Source organism: Diabrotica virgifera, chromosome 10 (assembly GCF_917563875.1).
Source record: "Diabrotica virgifera virgifera chromosome 10, PGI_DIABVI_V3a".
Lineage (NCBI taxonomy): Eukaryota > Metazoa > Arthropoda > Insecta > Coleoptera > Chrysomelidae > Diabrotica > Diabrotica virgifera.
The window spans coordinates 12,413,629-12,433,784 of NC_065452.1; the positions used below are offsets into that span (position 1 = coordinate 12,413,629).

Here is a 20,156-nt window from a genome sequence, read left to right on the forward strand (position 1 = left end):
AAGGTATGTCATATATATCCATCCAAAATATTATTAAAATGCTAATAGAAAGTGTGAATAGTTCATTGTCGAAACAGGCATCAAAGATAACCTTCTGCCAAACGTATCCCGAACTCCCAAACGTATAAAAAAGCGACTAAAACTCACTTTACCGCCGGTGATATATAGCAGCATCGCGACGTCATGCGTCCAGTTATCCTCCAGAATTCTGGCATGAAATGAGATACATTCAGAGCGAAAAAGTGAGCGGTTTTCTAGTTATTCGCGCACTCAAGTCATCTCACTTGACGCTATAAGGTTTCAAAAAGGTAAGTTGTGTAAAAAATTGCTTTTGTTATATTAAAGAACAACAACAATAAAAAAAGTAACAACATTGAACACACAATAAAATTAATAATTTTTGTGTACGTTAAAAATATACAGGACGGTTAAAATGTTACTATTTAAACAGGAAAATTAATTTAAAATATTTAGAATATTAGATACAGTAGATATGGCTTGACTACGTCGTGCCTACTTTTTAATTTATTGCATATTTTTCTTTATTACATACATATATAATAATCACTCCTCTTCTACTGTACGATGTCGAGGAAGGTACTTCTAACCTTTGATTAATTTTCTCCATTCTTTCCTGTTATTCGCCATTTGTGTTCTTCCTGCCAATATTGGCCCTTATTTTGTAGTATATCTGCTATGTCACTATTTTACTCTTTTATTGGTCTGCCTCTTCTGTATTTCCCTATTGTTTTAGCTTGTCACACTCTTTTCACTTGCTTGTTACGGTCCATTCGTGTTAAATGACCTGACCATGCTAATTTTTTCTCCTTTATCGTGTCAAGTAACGGTGTGATTTTAAGTATGTTTCTTATTTCTTCATTTCTGATTCTGTCTTTATCGCTCCTATCGTTCTTCTGAGGTATTTCATATCTGCCGCTTGTATCTTACACTGGTGTCTTCTGTTTAAGATCCCGTTTTCTGCTCCGTATGTCAATGTTGGCCTATATTTTGTTTGATATATTGTCATCTTCGTTTTCCTTGATTTGTCTATGTTGTTGAGGAATTCTCTATTAACTCCTGGAATAGCTTTCCTGTACTCTCTAGTCTATTATTGAGATCATCTTCTATGCTTCCTCTGTTATTTTTTATTACTCTTCCTAGGTATTTGTATATGTTTGTTTGCTTTTTTTCTGTTGATCTATCTCCACTTCTATATGGTCATCCGTGTTTTTTTTCCTTGATATTTTCATTACCTGTGTCTTTATTTACATTTAGGTTGGCTTTATTGCATCCAAGTTTCATTTTTCTAAATTTTGCTTCAGTTTTCCTGCTGTTTCGGCGAATAATACCTAGGTCATCTGCAAATACGCATATCTTTGCATTTATTATTTGCATTCTATTCCAGACTATACAGTATTTTTTTAAAGTTTTCTTACATTCTTTCACTATCTCATTGATTACATTTATAAAAATATTGGGCTTAAACTACCTCCTTGTCTAACAGCTTATATTGTTTAAATGGTTGCGATTGCATATTTTGTCTTCTTATTGTATTTATTATTTTCATATATATGTATATTCTTTTTGGTGCATCTATCAGGTCTTCGTTTACTTGTTTCTTTTTCAGGCTCTCCCATATAGTTTTCCTTTCGCTTGAATCAAATGCTTTTTCCATGTCTATAAAACTTGTATACCTACTTCTTTATTATTCTTTAAAGCCCTCTCTATTACCTGTTATATAGTAATACATAGTGAAAATATGGTCTTGTGTGTTATGTCCTTTTCTGAATCCGCTTTGTTCTTTCTCTATTTTATCTTCTATTTTTTCTACCCTGATTTTTGTTTCTATTATTATTTTGTATAGTATTGCTGCTACTCATAATAGGGATATGCCTCTATAGTTCTGACATTATCTTGTATGTCCTTTCTTGTGTACTGGTACAATTATTGCATTTGACCATTCTCTAGGCAATATTTTTTCCATATTAAATTAAGGATGTATCGTTTCTTTGCCTTTTCTCCTATATATTTCAACATCTCTGGACTAACTTTTCATATTGCCTCCTCTAGTTCTTCTTCCTATATAGCTTCTGTTTCCTCCGTGTTATCTTCTGATCCGCCAATTCCGTTGTTTTTATTTTCCTTTGCGTTTACTTGTTCTCCGTTCCACAGTTTGTTCGAAATGTTCTCCCTCCATCTTTCCATTATATCTTTGTTGTCGGTTAATATTGTTCCGTTTTTAGTCATTATTTGTTTTAGTTTTATTTCTTTGTTGCTTCATAGGTTTTTCAGTGTTCTATATTTATATCAATTTTAAATTTTCTTTGCCGTTTTCTTCCATTTTTTCTCCGAATTTATCCCAGCCTTTTTTTTTCCTCAGTTTTGACCATTTCGTTGACTTTTATTCTCTGTATTTTGTATCTTTCATATTTTGGTTGCGTTTTCTCTTGTAATTATTCTTTCCAAAATTTTTTTTTTTTTGGTTTATTTAAGTTTTTACCTCCTCATTCTATCATGGTGTACGTTTCACTTTCCTATTGTTTTTATATCTGATTTTTGTTGATTCTTCCTTGGCTTATATATTTTAATGATTTTCTTGTATTTCATATTATATTCTTGTCTTTTGTGCTTTTTATTTCTTTTCCTTTATTGTTAAATGTAGTTTCCCGTAGGTTGTTCTCTTCTTCTTCTTCTTCTACGGCACTACAGCTCAAATTGAGCCTTGGCCTCCTTTATTTTTTGCCTCCACCCTTGTTTGTCTGTGGCAGCTCTTCTACATACACGGTCTCCTAAAAGGGCTTGTGCGTCGCTGTTTACTGTGTCTTCCCAGCGCTTTCTTGGCTTTCCAACCGGTCTCTTTCTCTGTATTCTAGCGTTCAGGGCTCTCTTTGGTAGCCTATCCTCTCCCATTCTTATCACATGTCCTGCCTATTGCAATATTTGTATTCTAATGAAGTCTGACAGGGTCTCATTACTTTCCTTTCGAATGTGTCGAGTTTGTTTTTGGATGTTTCTTTCAGGACCCATGCTTCACTGCCATAGCATGCTATTGGTCGAATTAAGCTTTTATATTATATTCTCATCTTTGTATTTCGGTGGACACTTTTAGACCGAAATACATATATGAGAGAGGGCAAAATAAGCTATATTTGCCTGCGTTATTATCTTACGTATTTCTCCATCTTCTGATCCGTAGGCATATATTTCTACTCCAAGTATGTACACTTTCCAACCGTTTCAATTATAATGTTTTGTGGGACTATATTTCTTCTTGCCTGTATCATTATTTTTGTTTTTTTTTCTGTGTTAATTTCCAGACCTAGCTTTTTTGTTTGCGTTTTTGCTCTGCGTATGTTTCCTGTGCTCTTGTTGATGTTCTACTCATAATATTAATATCATCGGCATAAGCGGCCAGTTGAACCGTTCGGTTGGTCAGTAGGTTTCCTCGTCCAGTTTGCACTTAGGCAATGATCACTACCAGTAAATAGTGATCATTGCCTAATTCATAGCTTCTTCTCACCCTTACGTTTCTTATCAAGCTCCTCTCTGTTTTTTGCACTATAGTATAGGCAATCATTGATTGTTTGTTTCTTGATATGACTTCTCTTGTAATCATAATATATCTTTTTGTGTTGGAAATGTTAAGAGGCGTAAACGGGAAAGAACTGGTGAAAGAAATAGGAGATAAAAAGATTAAAGTAGTAGATATAACAGACATACAAAGAAAAGGAAGAGGAACCACTATATTGGAAAATGGAAACTTATTAATATACAGTAGAGTAGAACAGAAAAATAGAGGTCAGGCAAGGGTAGCATGCGTGGTAAAGAAAAATATCATCAATAAAGTAAAGAATTGGATATATTTGAATGAGCGTATGTTTATGGTAGATATGGACACAAAGGAAGCAATTACAAAACCTTATTATATGTTATGGACCTGGTGAAGATGCTACAGAAAACGAAAAGGATGAGTTCTGGGACAAACTGCAAGAAGTAATAAATGATATTACAGCGAAAGTAGTAATCACGGGAGATATTAATGCTAGAAGGAAAAGAAGTACAAAAATTGAACGATGTTATCGGACCATACCGAGAGGACCAAATCAACAATAATGGAAAACTATTACTTGAATTATGTTAAGACGATAATGTAGTGATCATTAATACACATTTCCAACACAAAAAGATATATTATGATTACAAAAGAAGTCATATCAAGAAACAAACAATCAATGATTGACTATACTATAGTGCAAAAAACAGAGAGGAGCTTGATAAGAAACGTAAGGGTGAGAAGAAGCTATGAATTAGGCAATGATCAGTACTTACTGGTAGTGATCATTGCCTAAGTTATATTTCCTCTCATTACGAGATTTGTCGTAAGTTTAGTTTTCTCAAAGATTATTTTTAATCCTGCTCTCTCAGACAGAGTTTTAATCGAATGTATAGAGACTATATATCTTGTTGTCTGCGATTAATACAACGTCATCTGCTTACCCTCAGATGATTTAATATATCTCCATCTATATTGATGACCATATCTTGCCATTGAGTGTTCTTAAATATTGATTCTAGAGCTGCCGTGAACTATTTTTCCGAACTCTGCTGTTTCTAGCAATATTTTTGTCCTCTCTGTGTTTGTGTATAGTTTTGATCGTGTTTCTGCCGCATATATCTATATTGGTCTAATGGCTGTTTTGTAAATTCTGCCTTTCATTTCTTTTCCGATATTTTTATTTCTCCTACTACATTTAATAGGAATAAAATTTGGAATGTTCATTTAAAGATGGAGTTACTACAAATAAAATGGTATCTTTGGATGGTGAACTGATTGTAAAAAGCAATAGTTTTAAGTACCTGGGATCAGTATTACAGAGTAATGGAGAAATAGATGGAGATGCATGCAGTAGAATTAGGGCTGGATGGATGAAGTGGAAGGAAGCAAGTGGTGTGTTGTGTGACAGAAAAGTTCCAATGAAGCTGAAAGGAAAATTCTATAAAACAGCCATAAGACCGGCTATGATGTACGGAACTGAATGTTGGTCAGTGAAAAAGAAAGAGGAACAACGAATGCATGTGGCGGAGATGAGAATGCTTAGATGGATGAGTGGAGTGACAAGAAAGGATAAAATTAAAAATGAGTATATTAGGGGAAGTCTAGGTGTGGTACCAATTGATGCCAAAATGAGAGAGCATAGGTTGAGATGGTTTGGTCATGTTCAACGTCGAGACGTTAATCATCCAATACGAAGAGTAGCTGAAGTGCAGATTACTGGAAGGAGTAGGAGAGGAAGACCAAAGAAGACCTGGGGAAGACGATTAGGCAGGACATGTTGGTAAAGGGGATTAATATTGATATGACCCAGGATAGAATTGTGTGGAGAAATGCAATTAGGGAAGCCGACCCCGCATAGGGATAAGGCAAAGAGAATGATGATGATGACATTTAATAGGAATAAACCCTATTTTTGATTAAAAATATTTTGTAGACCGATTTCTGACATGGAAATTGAAAAATCAAATACACTCGAGTGCAAAAAAATCTATCCACTTACAAATTTGTTCATTTTTGATGCTCGAATTTCCTAAACCTGTTGTCCGATTTAAGTGATTTTTTTACCATGTTATAGCATTATTCATTAACAATATCGCTGTAATAATATTGTTGTTAGACAGGTAAACTGTCATTGTATACTGGGTGTACGAATCAAACTGTGTTTTTTTCTTAAAGTTCGCATCACCCTGTGGACTATTCTAACATTTATAAAGTACTAAAATTAAAACCCAACTATAGTCTCAGGTCTTCTGAACATTCTGTTTTTCTTTATTCATTGGCTTATGTTGGGTAATAAAAAAGTTAGATACTATAACAACTGGCCATGTTCGTCACCAGTACAGGGTGTTTCTAAATAAGTGCGACAAACTTTAAGGGGTAATTTTACATGAGAAAATAATGACAGTTTGCTTTATAATCATATGTCTGCAAGCGCTTTCGTTTTCGAGATACGGGATGTTTAATTATTTTTTACAAACTGACGATTTATTTATTGCTTTAAAACCAGTTAATTTAAAACCAGCAAATCAAATTTGGTGAGTTTTAAGACGTAGTTATTGCACATTTTTTGACATACAATTAAGAATTTAATATTCACCGTTGGCGTGAATACGGGTAATATGATCGGTCATAATACCTTTTTGTCGCACTTATTTAGAAACAACGCACTTATTTATGATGACGAACATGGCCAGTTGTTAAAGGACCTAACTTTTTTATTATCCAACATAAGCGAATGAATCTAAAAACAGAATGTTAAGAAGACCTGAGGCTATAGTTGGGTTTTAATTTCAGTATTTTATAAATGCTATAATGGTCCACAGGGTGATGCGAACTTTGAGAAAAAGACATAGTTTGATTCGTACACCCAGTATACAACGACAGTTTACCGGTCTAACAACAGTATTATTACAGCGATATTGTTAATGAATAAGGCTATATCATGGTAAAAAAATCACTTAAATCGGACAACGGGTTTAGGAAATTCGTGACATCAAATTGACCAAATTTTTAAGTAGATCGATTTTTTTGCACGTGAGTGAACATATTTTATTTAAATTTTAAACGTTGTTTTTATTTACTTTCAAAATTTAAAATTGAGTATTATTGAGCTTTTTTCGGTAATTATTAAATCAGTGTAAACATCAGCAGACTATAACACCTAAGCCTTAATCGATTGTCTTGTTGTCAAAACAACGATGCAGAAAATTCATTCACCTTTAAAATACTCGTGTTTGCCCATCTGGTGATCTTCAACTAAATTTTTTAATGTGCTTCGTCTATACCTCCTTATCTGATTCGCCGTTTATTTTAATAATCTTAAATAGTTCTGTTAATTATAACATACGTATGTAGTTGCCTTCTCATAATAACATTGACATAACTATGGAGTAAGATCTCGTTTAGGAAAAAATGCTTTTACTTTTCTCCTAATAAAGTTTCTAAAATAGTTCTACAAAAATACTACAATAATAAACTAGCTCCACTTTTTAAACAAGGAGTGCCATAAATTAATCTGTCAAAACTATTATGACTTTTTAAAAGTTACATTTCCTATTTTTAAACGGTGCTAACAGAAACTCCATGTTGTAATCATAACATAAGGATTAATCCTTACTTTTAAATTAGAAAATGTGTTTTAGAATTTACGAATTCGAATAATATAATAAATTATCCGTAGAAAACAGATGTACAGAAATGTTTATTGTTTGTGTTCCCCACAATGTTACATATAATTTCAAAATAACGGTTAACACTACAGTACACTCAACATTTTTTTTTATTTTGATATCTCCCTATTTCTTTCCCTGATTTAGGCCTCTTTAGCTAATTTTCAATGATTGTCAAGCATCTCCTCTAAAGTCTCGTAAAATTACAATTGGAATAATTTGAATAAAAACTCCAAAAACTCCATAAGAAAGCCCTGAAATTAGTTTATCCACCACCACAGAAAGAACCCAGTACCTTCTGCTCTATCACATATACTGGCAAGATAACAACAAAAATAGCCAGATACATAAAAAAGAAAGCAATAACATCAGCTTTCAGCACTAACAACAACTTAAGCAAATATATTAAGAACAATAAGAGCCGAAAGAGAAAACAACTACAGAGTGGTGTTTACAAACTAACTTGTGGCGACTGTCCGAAAACTTACATCGGTCAAACTGGCAGAACCTTTGACGAACGGATAGCAGAACACAAAAGGGCTTTCAACAATAGAAAAACAGACACTTCTACATACGCACTTCACCTTCTAGATCATAATCATTCTTTTAATGAACAGTTTCAAATTCTGCATATTCAAAATAAAGGCCTTAAGCTCTCTTTGTTAGAATTTATGGAAATTAATAAATTAAAAAATAAAGAAATAGTTCTGAATGATCAACTCGAGACAAACAGCTCCCCACTCCTCAACCTCTTCAGTTAAAGACTTTAAAAAGCAAACACATAATAAACTAAATCACTTGAGAAAGGCACTCTGCCGAAACAGCTGTAGTCACATAGTTGTAATAAATTTTGTGGAAGTATAGAAAACAAAGGTTTTCAGTGTTTTATTGTTTGATACAAATCATTTTTGAAAAACGTCCAGGCTTTCAGTAATATTTCGAATAGTTTCTTAATCTACACTTTTGGCCAAAAAAATCGGGACACCTTGAAAATTGGTCATTTTTGATGTCTTGAATCTCCTAAACCTGTTGTCCGATTTTAGTGATTTTTCTAATAGGTTATAGCCTTATTCTCTAAGAATATGTATGTAGTAATAGTGATGCTGAACAGGTAAATGTCATTGTATACCGAGTGTAACAATAATACTGTGTTTTTTCCTGAAAGATCGTAACACCCTGTGGAATATTCTAGCATTTAAAAAATATTGAAATTAAAACTCAATTGTAGCCTTAGCCTTTCTTTTTTTTTGTTTTATGGCATAGACTTGGCTGTCAATTAGCCAGTCACAACTTTTTGTTTTCTATTCATACATAAAGAAGGCAATGAAGTCCTTCGAGTTCCATAGCAAACTCTTCCACAGCTCTCTACTCAGTTCAAAAGCTACAGCTGGCCGCTATGGACTGTCCAAGTTGCTCACCACATTTTTCCATTATACATCTTCTTCTTCTTTTTTCATATGTACATAATATATCAAATTATCAGGATTAAAAGTTTAGAGGTTAATTTTAGTTTCACAGATAAATTTCATTAAACAATCATATATATTTTTGCTATTCAGAGACAATAGATGGGATACATTGAAAGGTGGAAAAACATTACATTTTATTAAATCTTCGATTAAATTATAGGTGTATGGAATGTATTTTTTGCACTCAAAGAAAGTGTGATTCAAATCACCCACCTTCTGACATTCAGTACAAAGATTTGAATCAAAAACTTTAATTCTTGATAGATGTAGAGGGAAACAAGCATGTCCAAACTTCATTCTAATTAATGTTGTTATATATCTTCGAGGTACTACATAATTTTTAAACCAATATATATTTGGAACAGAAGGTTGAATCAGTGAATACTGAGATTTGGATTGTTTACAAAGATCTCGCCATGATTGACTCCACTGATTTTTAACTCGATGCTTAATAGTGTTAACTAAATCAGATATGTAAAACTTACGATTATTTGAAGTACCATACTCAATAGCTTTCTTAGCCAAACTATCAACATATTCATTATGCGCTTTGAGCCTTTCTTAACATTCTGCTTTTTGACTCATTTACTTATGTTTTATAATGAAAAAGTTAGGTACTTTGACAACTAGCCATGTTCTTCATCAATACAGGGTGTTTCTAAATAAGTGCGACAAATTCTAAGGGGTAATTCTGCATGAAAAATAATGACAGTTTGATTTATATACATATGTCTGCAAATGTTTCGTTTGCGAGATACCGGATGTTGAATTTTTTTACACACTGACAATTTATTTATTGCTCTAAAACCGGTTGAGATATGCAAATGAAATTTGGTGGGTTGTAAGAGTCAGTTATTGTGCATTTTTTGACATACAATTATGTATTTTATATTCACCATTGGCGTGCATACGGGTCATATTACCCGTATGCACGCCAATGGTGAATATAAAATTCTTACTTGTATGCGAAAAAATGCGTAATCACTACCTCTTAAAACCTATCAAATTCGATTTGCATATCTCAACCGGTTTTAGAGCAACAAATAAATCGTCAGTTTGTAAGAAAAAATTCAACATCCCGTATCTCGGAAACGAAGCATTTGCGGACATATGTTTATAAAGCAAACTGTCATTTTTTTCATGCAGAATTAACCCTTAAAGTTTGTCCCACTTATTTAGAAACACCCTGTATTGATGAAGAACATGGCTAGTTGTCAAAGTACCTAACTTTTTCATTATCCAACATAAGTGAATGATTCAAAAATCAGAATGTTAAGAAAGGCTAAGGCTACAATTGAGTTTTAATTTGATCATTTTTTTAATGCTAGAATATTCCACAGGGTGTTACGAACTTTCAGGAAAATCACAGTATTATTGTTATACCCGGTATACAATTACATTTACCTGTTCAACAACACTATTACTACATCCATATTCTTAGAGAATAAGGCTATAACATACTGAAGAAATCACTAAAATTGGACAACAGGTGTAGAAGATTCGACACATCAAAAATGACCCATTTTTAAGGTGTCCCGATTTTTTGGCCCGGAGTGTAGTTGTTTTCATTCTTACAGGAGAACTTCCTCGACATTTTGTAGATTTCTTAGAATCATACGATCCTTCAAGCGCCTCACGAGTCTATCCCAAATGTGTTCAATGGCATTTAAATCTGGACTCGTCGCTGGACATTCCATAACTTGAATATTGTGGGTAGTCAAAAAATTTTTTTAGCAAATGGAACATGTGGTTCAAGAACTTCGTTAATGTCCCGCTCTGCCGTCAGCGCCCTTCACCGATTAACTACTTGACCAGAGTGCTGTTATCCCACATCAAACTATATTTGAACATCCGCCAAAAACCCGGGGTAATTACTTGAAATTATGGAATTCAAAAAGCACTTGCCTGGTCTTCTCCAGACTCTAACAGTTCCATCAACATGATTTAAAAGAAATGTGGACTCGTTAGTAAACATCACGTTACTTCATTGCGCCACGGGATCAATTCATGTGTTCTTCTGCAAAAAAACGTCTGGCTCTACGATGTGCAGGGGTCAAAGGAAGTACTATAGCTGGTTTTCTTGGATCCAGTACATGTTCTTGAAGCCGACTACTTATCGTTTGAGCATTTACTCTTGTAACCGTAGCTTCTACCAACTGATTTTGTAGCGTTCGAGCAGTACTTTGACGATCTATGGCGGCCCATAGTTGCAAAAGTCGATCCTCTATAGTTGTAGTCGCCCTTGCACGATGCGTATATCTTCTAATAATTTCATACATTTCATGTCTGGTCCAAGCTCTACTTATCGCAGCACGACTAACATTTAACATTTCTGATGTACGGCATCTTGAGTGACCTTCTTGAATTAAGGCCGTCCGCACATGGAGCGACGCTCGAAGTAATCGACTCTATTCTAATCGCGTAGATCTCTCCCCGCCAGTCAAGTTCCTTCGTTGTGGCATTGAGCTCCGTACACGGAGCGTTTATGATTGCAAATCTCCTCGTCTTGTACGACTCTCGTTCCGTGCGATCTGAAGCGCACGAGAAAGTTCGAGTGAGACGCACGTTCCCAGTCATTATTTTATTTGTTTGCTTCGTTTTTGTTGATTTTTGCCCTAAATTAAATTTTAATATTTTAAAGATCGGTGAATCGGATTTTCGTTGATTGTAGTAGGAAACTACTACTATTAGCTTTGTGGAAATATATTGTTTGTAAAGTAAAATTCTGAAAACATTGAACTTCTGTTTCTAGGTGTTTATTATAGGGAAAACATTGAACTTCCTCTTTGAGGAAGTAGAAAAATACCCTCAACTGTATAATGCAACTGTATAAAAATGTAATAATATCATACTTTTCACAGATCGAAATAGTCGTTTTGGTTACTATATAAAAAATGCGTTAATTTATAAAAACATAATCGACTAGTGTGCGGAGGGCAATCGCTTGTGTCGCAGGGTTCGTACAAGACGAGCAAGACGCGCGAACTTCGAGACGTGTCTTCGATCGACCCATGTGCGGACGGCCTAAAGCTATTTCCCTAGCAATTTGAGTCTCTGTGAGATACACTCTGCGCCTTCGGAGCCTTCCACGCACATCAAAATCCATCGGAGAGAAAATTCAATAATGGAATAAATGTGATTCCAAAATGTTACCAAGTGATGCTTTTTTATTGAATACAAGAAAAACGAAAATAAGAAACTTGTTTTTTTCTTTAATTATAAAAACTATATGTGTCTACTGGGTGGACGTACATAGCGTCCAGGTGCCCCACATCCCTTACACTACCAGGTCAAAATGGCCCTAATTTGTATGTAGACCTTCATAGTAAATTAAATCGAATCAACCTTTTTCCTAATATATTTATCCTGATTCCATTTTAAATTACACTCCATGTAATTCAATCCAAAGAAGATAATGCTCAATGTACAACTGCTGTTCCGCTAGTAAATAAATATTAAAGTTAAAAATATCTTTTCTATATAAAATTTTGGTAGCGGTTGAATCAGTCATCGGACACGACAGATAAAACTGTAAAAGATAATCAATTTGAGCCTGTAATATTTATTCAGTTACAAACATTAGCAAATATTTCGATCTCAGTGTGTGGCGTAGGTAATGTAAACGGTCCAAACGGTCATAGTTTTGAAGTGAACCCATTGAGACAGTCCCTAAGTGGTATATATAATATATACAGGGTGAGTTTTCAGTGCGACATTTGTCGATAATTCCATTATGGTATATATACACTCACCGGCACGAAAAACGGGCACCCCAAAAAATGGGTCATTTTTGATGTCTCGTATCTCCTAAACCTGTTGTCCGATTTAAGTAATTTTTTCAACACGTTATAGCCCTATTCTTTAACAATATCGTTGTAGTAATATTGTTGTTAGACAGGTAAATTTTAATTGTATACCGGGTGTACCAATCAAACTGAGTTTTTTCTCAATTTTCACAATACTCTGTTGAATAGTCTAGCCTTTATAAAATGTTGAAATTAAAACCCAACTATAGCCCCAGGTTTTCTTAACATTACGTTTTTTTTATTTATTCCTTATGTTGAATAATAAAAAAGTTAGGGATTTTAACAACTAGCCATGTTCTTTATCATTTCAAGGTGTTTTTAAATAATTGCGACAAACTTTAAGGGGTAATTCTGCATGAAAAAATAATGACCGTTTGCTTGATAAACCTATGTCCGCAAATGCTTCGTTTCCGAGATACGGGATGTTGAAGTTTTTCTTACAAACTAACGATTTATTTATTGCTCTAAAACCTGTTGAGACATGCAAATTAAATTTGGTGGGTTTTAAGAGGTAGTGATTGAGCATTTTTTGACTAACAATTAAAAATTTTATATTCACCATTGGCGTGCATGCGGGTAATATGACCGGGTAATATGACCCGTATGCACGCCAATGATGAATATAAAATTTTTAGTTGTATGTCAAAAAATGGGCAATAACTACCTCTTAAAACCCACCAAATATCATTTGCAAATCTTAACCGGTTTTAGAGCAATACATCAATTGTTAGTTTGTAAGAAAAAATTCAACATCCCGTATCTCGGAAACGAAGCATTTGCGGACGTAGGTTTATCAAGCAAACGGGCATTAGTTTTTCATGCAGAATTGCCCTTTTTAAAGTATGTCGCACTTATTTAGAAACACCCTGTATTGATAAAGAACATTGTTAAAATGTGTTAAAATGTAACTTCTTTATTATCCAACATAAGCGAATAAATAAAAAAAAGAGAATGTTAAGAAAACCTGTGGCTATAGTTGGGTTTTAATTTCAATATTTTATAAAGGCTAGAATATTCCACAGTGTGTTGTGAAAATTAAGAAAAATCCAGTTTGATTTTTACACCCGGTATACAATGAAAATTTACCTGTCTAGGAACAATATTATTACAGCGAGATTGTTAAAGAATAATGCTATAACGTGTTGAAAAAATTACTTAAATCGAACAACAGGTTTAGGAGATACGAGACATCAAAAATGACCCATTTTTGAGGTGCCCGTTTTTCGTGCCGGTGAGTGTATATATATATATATATATATATATATATATATATATATATATACAAGCTTTACGCTCCCGAGGAAGCTGAAGCTGTTTTCACTTGAAGATCCTTTTTGTGGGGGATCATCCCATTCTGAGTTAGGTTTTACAGTTGCTGGTGTGACTTCGCTGTTTCCACTACCTTTCTCCATTCTTCTCTCTCATTGATTTTCCTTCCTATATTTCTAATTTCCATACTTCTTAAGTCTTCTTCCACTTGTTGTCTCCATCTGAGTTTAGGTCTGCCTCTGGTTCTTGTACCTGGTGGTATCCATTCGGTTATAACTCTTAACGGATTGTTTTTCTCTCTTCTCATTATGTGTCCATACCATCTAATTCTCTGTGCTTTTATTGCTCTCACTATGTTCTCTTGATCCATCCATTCTTGTATTTCGTGGTTCATCCATTGTCTTGCATCTTCTTCGTTTTCCCTCTTTGGTCCCAGAATTTTTCTCTCAAAAACTTTCAGCTGCTCTTCTTCTCTTGCTGTTAATGTGAATGTCTTTAAAGCATATAGCACTGTTGGTCTTATAATAATAATAATAATAAAGCTTTATTGCCCAACAGTTTCCCATTTACAGGACAATGATAAAAATATTACATAATTTATAACACCTATATGCAAGATAAAGATTTAAGCAGTAGTACAAAAAAAAATAACATTAATAATACAAGTTAGACAAAAATTAATATAAATTAGTCAAACAGAAAAAGAGAATAAATTAATAAAAAAAAATTAGTGCTTATTTCAGATAGTCAATAGCTACTTTTATAAAGTTCCTTTGAGAACACGAAAAAATGTCACAATGCTTACCAATAACATTAAAATTTCTACACATTACATTAATAGGAGCCTTACATAGAATATTTGTACGAGCTCTTGTACACCTAAATAATACGTTTTTTTTTTTTAAGTAGACCTTGGAATATTAAAAGTAATGTTTTCTAATATTGAAATACAATCAATTGCATTATTAACAAGTTTGTACAAAAATTTAAAGATGCAACTTTTCTTCTTAATTCTAAACTACACATACTAAAACGATCACACAAGTAATTATTATCTACACCTCTAGCCGGATAAAGACCATTTACTTTAAACATTAAAAATTTTAGAAATTTTCTCTGAACGCTTTCAATTGCAATGTTATGACAATCATAGAAAGGACTCCATATAATACTGGCATATTCAAGTTTAGAGCGGACATAAGTATACTATAGCAATGGTAATGACTTTATATTATTAAATGACTTACAATTGCGAATTAAAAACCCATCAACGCTTCAGAAACTTTAACACATATGTGTTTCACAAAAGTGAGTTTTGTGTCAAAAATTACACCCAAGTCTTATGGTCATTTTGTAGATTTTCATTTTTGTGTTTCGGCTTATCTTCTTATCGCTGAGAATTTTTTGATTTCTGTAGAATGCTTTCCTGCTTGAATTCTTCTTTTCATATCTACACTTTCATTTCTTCTGTTGACTAATACATGTGTGTTTATAATCAATGCTAATACTTTCAAATATTTGAACGTTTTAACCTCTTCGAAGCTGTGTGCGTCTATTGTCATTTCTGTCAGTTTTGTCTTCTTTTTCTTGCTTACACTAATGTATTTTGTTTTATTTTCATTTATTTCCTGTCCTCTCAGTTTGGATTCGTTTTCTATTTCTTGGAAGGTTTTCTTTAATGCCCTTTTATCTTTTATCTGTTGCTACTATGGTCTATGGTTATATCGGCCGCATATCCAATTATTTGTACTGCATTCTTATTTATAGTTCGTGTGTGTGACAACTTTTTAATTATGTTGTCTTGTCTAATAATAGAATAAATAGTATCGTTGAGAGCGCATCTCCTTGTCTTAATCCATTTTTTATTTTTATTATTTCTGTTCTCTCTCTTCCGGTGTCTATTGCTGCGTATGGTTCTATATATGGTATAGAATATCCAAAAAACTTATTTAGAAAAAATGTAGGCAAAGTAATCAGTTTAGATATAGGAAATGATTTATCAAAATTACAGAGTATCATAAATATTTTGCAAAAATAAAATATAGGTATAGTAACCAAAGTAAGTCATCATAGCCAGAATGATCGCCAACGTTCAGAACGGACAGGTACCCTAAGAAGAAGAAAATATAGGGTTGCTCATTTAAAAATATTAGAAAATCATAATTTTCTTTTGTAGATCACCCTGTATACGACATCGAAATAAAAATAATTATACTGATTATGAGAGGAATCTAAATATGCATCCCAGCATCCTTTTCCAAGTATTATGAGAGTTATTATCCACTCTCAATAGATATCTTTTAGCATCGGTTCTCACTTCGCATATCCAACTCTTCCCTCTTCCTTGGTTTTCCTACTGGTCAACGTTCCACCATAGTTCCGCTAAGCGTTCTACTAGGTGTTGTATCATAGCCATTCTTATGAGGTGACCAGCCCAGCACAATCTTTGTATTTTTACATAACTTGCTATAGAGGGTTATCTTTAATATTGGTATAACTCGTGCTTGAACCTTATTCTTCATATACCACTGTCGCAAATGGGTCCCACTATCCTCCTTAATATCTTTCTTTTAAAAATATTAATAAGGTTTGTTGTCTTTTCTGTCATGATCCATGTTTTTACGTCATATGTTGCTATTGGTCGTATAATGGTTTTATATATTTTAAACTTTATTTCCCTATTAGTCCAGAAAGCCACTGCGCATCCGCTAGGAAAAATATTCTAATTCGGATTTTTTGCACAATCTTACTCAAAAAGGACCCCTTTTAACAAATTTGCATGTTGCCAGGACCAAAAGGTGGTCAAAAATTTTTTAAACGTTTTTTCTTGTTTTTTTCCTAAAATCATTTTCTTTGCATGGAACAAAGTTGTTTTAGGTTTTTTGGATTATTCCAAACAGAAAAGGTCTTTAGAGATTTTTCTCTAAAAATGATAGTTTTTGACATATAAGCGATTAAAAATTGAAAAATTGCGAAATCGGCCATTTTTAACGCTCAAAAACTATGTGAAAAACTGAAAATTTGAATGTTCCCAAGGTAGGTAGATATTTTTTAAACATCGATTGATGAAATCCCGAAGAGTTTTTTGCAATATAATATTCAAAACTCCTTTGTTTTTAATTTCTAATCACGCGTGCGCGACACTATTTTCCACCGTTGCATGTGTATACAGTATGGTGCAAATGAAAGTAATAAATTCGTTATTTCGTAAACCGGCTACTTTAAGAAAAAAACCCGAAACAGGTCGATTTTTATTTTTAAGTTATGATATTGTGGCAGGTATGGTATACTAGTGACGTCATCCGTCTGGGCGTGATGACGTAATCGATTTTTTTTAAACAGAATAGGGGTCGTGTGGTAGCTCATTTGAAAGGTTCTTCAATTCTCTATTCAGTAATGTAAACATTTACATAATTATTTATACAGGGTGTCCAAAAATTTTTTATTAAATTAAATTATTTGACAAAAAAGAATTAGAAGGACACCCTGTATAAATAATTATATAAATGTTTATATTACTAAATAGAGAATTGAAGAACCTTTCAAAAGAGCTAGCACACGACCCCTATTCTCATTAAAAAAAATCATCGATTACGTCATCACGGCCAGATGGATGACGTCACTAGTATACCATATATGCCATAATATCTTAACTTAAAAATACAAATCGACCTGTTTCGGGATTTTTCCTTAAAGTCGCCGGTTTACGAAATAACGAATTTATTCCTTTTATTTGCCCCATACTGTCGGTGGAAAATAGTGTCGCGCACGCTTGAATATCAATTAAAAAACAAAGGAGTTTTGAATATTGTATTGCAAAAAACTCTTCGGGAATTCATGAATCGATGTTTAAAGAATATCTACTTACTTTGGCAACATTCACATTTTAACTTTTTCACATTGTTTTTGAGGGTTAAAAATGGCCGATTTCGCAATTTTTCAATTTTTAATCGCTTATATGTCAAAAACTAAAAGTTTGAGGATAAAGAGACTTGGTGGTGGTCAAACGAAGTACAAGGAAAAATAAAAGAGAAGAGAATATTATATAAAAAGTGGCAAGAAACTAGATCCGACATAGATCTTCAAAACTATATGGTGGCGAAAAAGGAAGCGAAAGTAGCAGTAGCAAAAGCCAAAGCAGAAGCGTATTCAAACCTATACGATCAACTTGATACCAGGGAAGGCGAAACGAAGATATATAAAATAGCCAAACAGAGAGCAAAGAAAGCAAAAGATTTTAATCAGATTAGATGTATCCGAGATGAAAATAATAAAATACTAGTTCACGAAAGGGGAGTCAAAAAGAGATGGAGGAAGTACTTTGACAGCTTATTAAATGAAGAATTTGACAGACAGCCTGTAGAGTCAACGGAGACAGTAGCAGCAATGGTCACCAAAATAACCAACGAGGAAGTGGCTCAAGCGCTTCAAAAAATAAAGAAAGGAAAAGCGGTAGGACCAGATGATATTCCTGGGGAAGTATGGAGAGCATTGGAAGAGACAGGAACAAGGTGGCTAGCAGGTCTATTTAATAGAATTATGGAAGTCGGACAAATGCCAGACGAATGGAGAAGCAGTATACTGGTACCTGTTTACAAAAACAAGGGAGATATACAACAATGTACAAACTACAGGGCTATAAAACTGCTTAGCCACACCATGAAAATATGGGAAAGAGTAATTGACAGACGGATACGTGAAGAGACCGAAATATCCGAGAATCAATTTGGCTTTATGCAGGGTAGATCAACAACAGATGCAATTTTCATTATAAGGCAATTGATGGAAAAATACAGGAGTAAAGAAACAAACGCTCATATGGTATTCATTGACCTTGAGAAAGCATATGATAGAGTTCCTCGAGAGATTCTGTGGTGGGCACTCAATAAGAAAGGAGTCCCTGGTGAATATGTAAAGATTGTGAGGGATATGTATGAGGGAGTAACGACTAGTGTTAGGACAGGTGTGGGAGAGACTGATAAATTTCATGTGAAAGTAGGATTGCACCAAGGTTCTGTGCTTAGTCCGTATTTATTCTCATTAGTTGTGGACCAGATAACAACGAAACTACAGGGTAACATTCCATGGTGCTTAATGTATGCTGATGATGTCGTGTTAGTAGGAAATAGTGAAAGAGACCTAGAACAAAAACTGGAACAGTGGAGACAAGCTCTGGAGGAAAAAGGTTTAAAACTTAGTAGGACAAAAACAGAGTATTTGGAATGTTCATTTAAAGATGGAGCTACTACAAATAAAATGGTATCTTTGGATGGTGAAATGATTGTGAAAAGCAATAGTTTTAAGTACCTAGGATCGGTATTACAGAGTAATGGAGAAATAGATGGAGATGCATGCAGTAGAATTAGGGCTGGATGGATGAAGTGGAGAGAAGCGAGTGGTGTGTTGTGTGACAGAAAAATTCCAATGAAGCTGAAGGGAAAATTCTATAAAACAGCCATAAGACCGGCTATGATGTACGGAACTGAATGTTGGGCAGTGAAAAAGAAAGAGGAACAACGAATGCATGTGGCGGAAATGAGAATGCTTAGATGGATGAGTGGAGTGACAAAGAAGGATAAAATTAGAAATGAGTATATTAGGGGAAGTCTAGGTGTGGCACCAATTGATGCCAAAATGAGAGAGCATAGGTTAAGATGGTTTGGTCATGTTCAACGTCGAGACGTTAATCACCCAATACGAAGAATAGCTGAAGTGCAGATTCCTGGAAGGAGTAGGAGAGGAAGACCAAAGAAGACCTGGGGGGAGGCGATAAAGCAGGACATGTTGGTAAAGGGGATTAACATTGATATGACCCAAGACAGAATTGTGTGGAGAAATGCAATTAGGGAAGCCGACCCCGCATAGGGATAAGGCAAAGAGAATGATGATATATGTCAAAAACTATCATTTTTAGAGAAAAGTCACTAAAGACCTTTTCTGTTTGGAATGATCCAAAAAATCTAAAAAAACTTTGTTCCATGCAAAAAAAAATAATTTTAAGAAAAAAACAAAAAAAAACGTTTAACAAATTTTTGACCACCTTTTGGCCCTGGCAACATGTAAATTTGTTAAAAGGAGTCCTTTTTTAGTAAGATTGTGCAAAAAATCCGAATTAGAATATTTTTCCTAGCGGATGCGCAGTGGCTTTCTGGACTATATGAATGTCTTTGGATCAAAACACCTACAATAGAGAGAAGTATGCTATCTTAGCAAGCATTATCCGTTTCAGTATTTCCTCCTTCTCGCTAACGTCCCCAGTTATCTGTACACTAGGCCGGGCCGAAAAAGGGCAAAAAAAATTTTTTTGCGAAATTTTAAACGGGCTAGTAAAAAAGTTGTGTATGGTAGTCCTAATACTCTGTACCAAACATAGGCCGAATTAAATTAT

At 33.9% G+C, this 20,156-nt stretch overlaps 1 protein-coding gene across 1 annotated transcript in view; it reads left to right on the top strand.

The window, feature by feature from the left end:
* Positions 1-201: 201 nt before the first annotated feature.
* LOC114329556 (QRFP-like peptide receptor) overlaps positions 202-20,156 on the top strand; it is a 205,880-nt gene continuing 185,925 nt past the window's right edge. The window contains exon 1 of the mRNA XM_028278701.2: positions 202-308. The gene's annotated coding sequence lies outside the window, so the exon portion shown is untranslated. The remainder of the gene's footprint in view (positions 309-20,156) is intronic.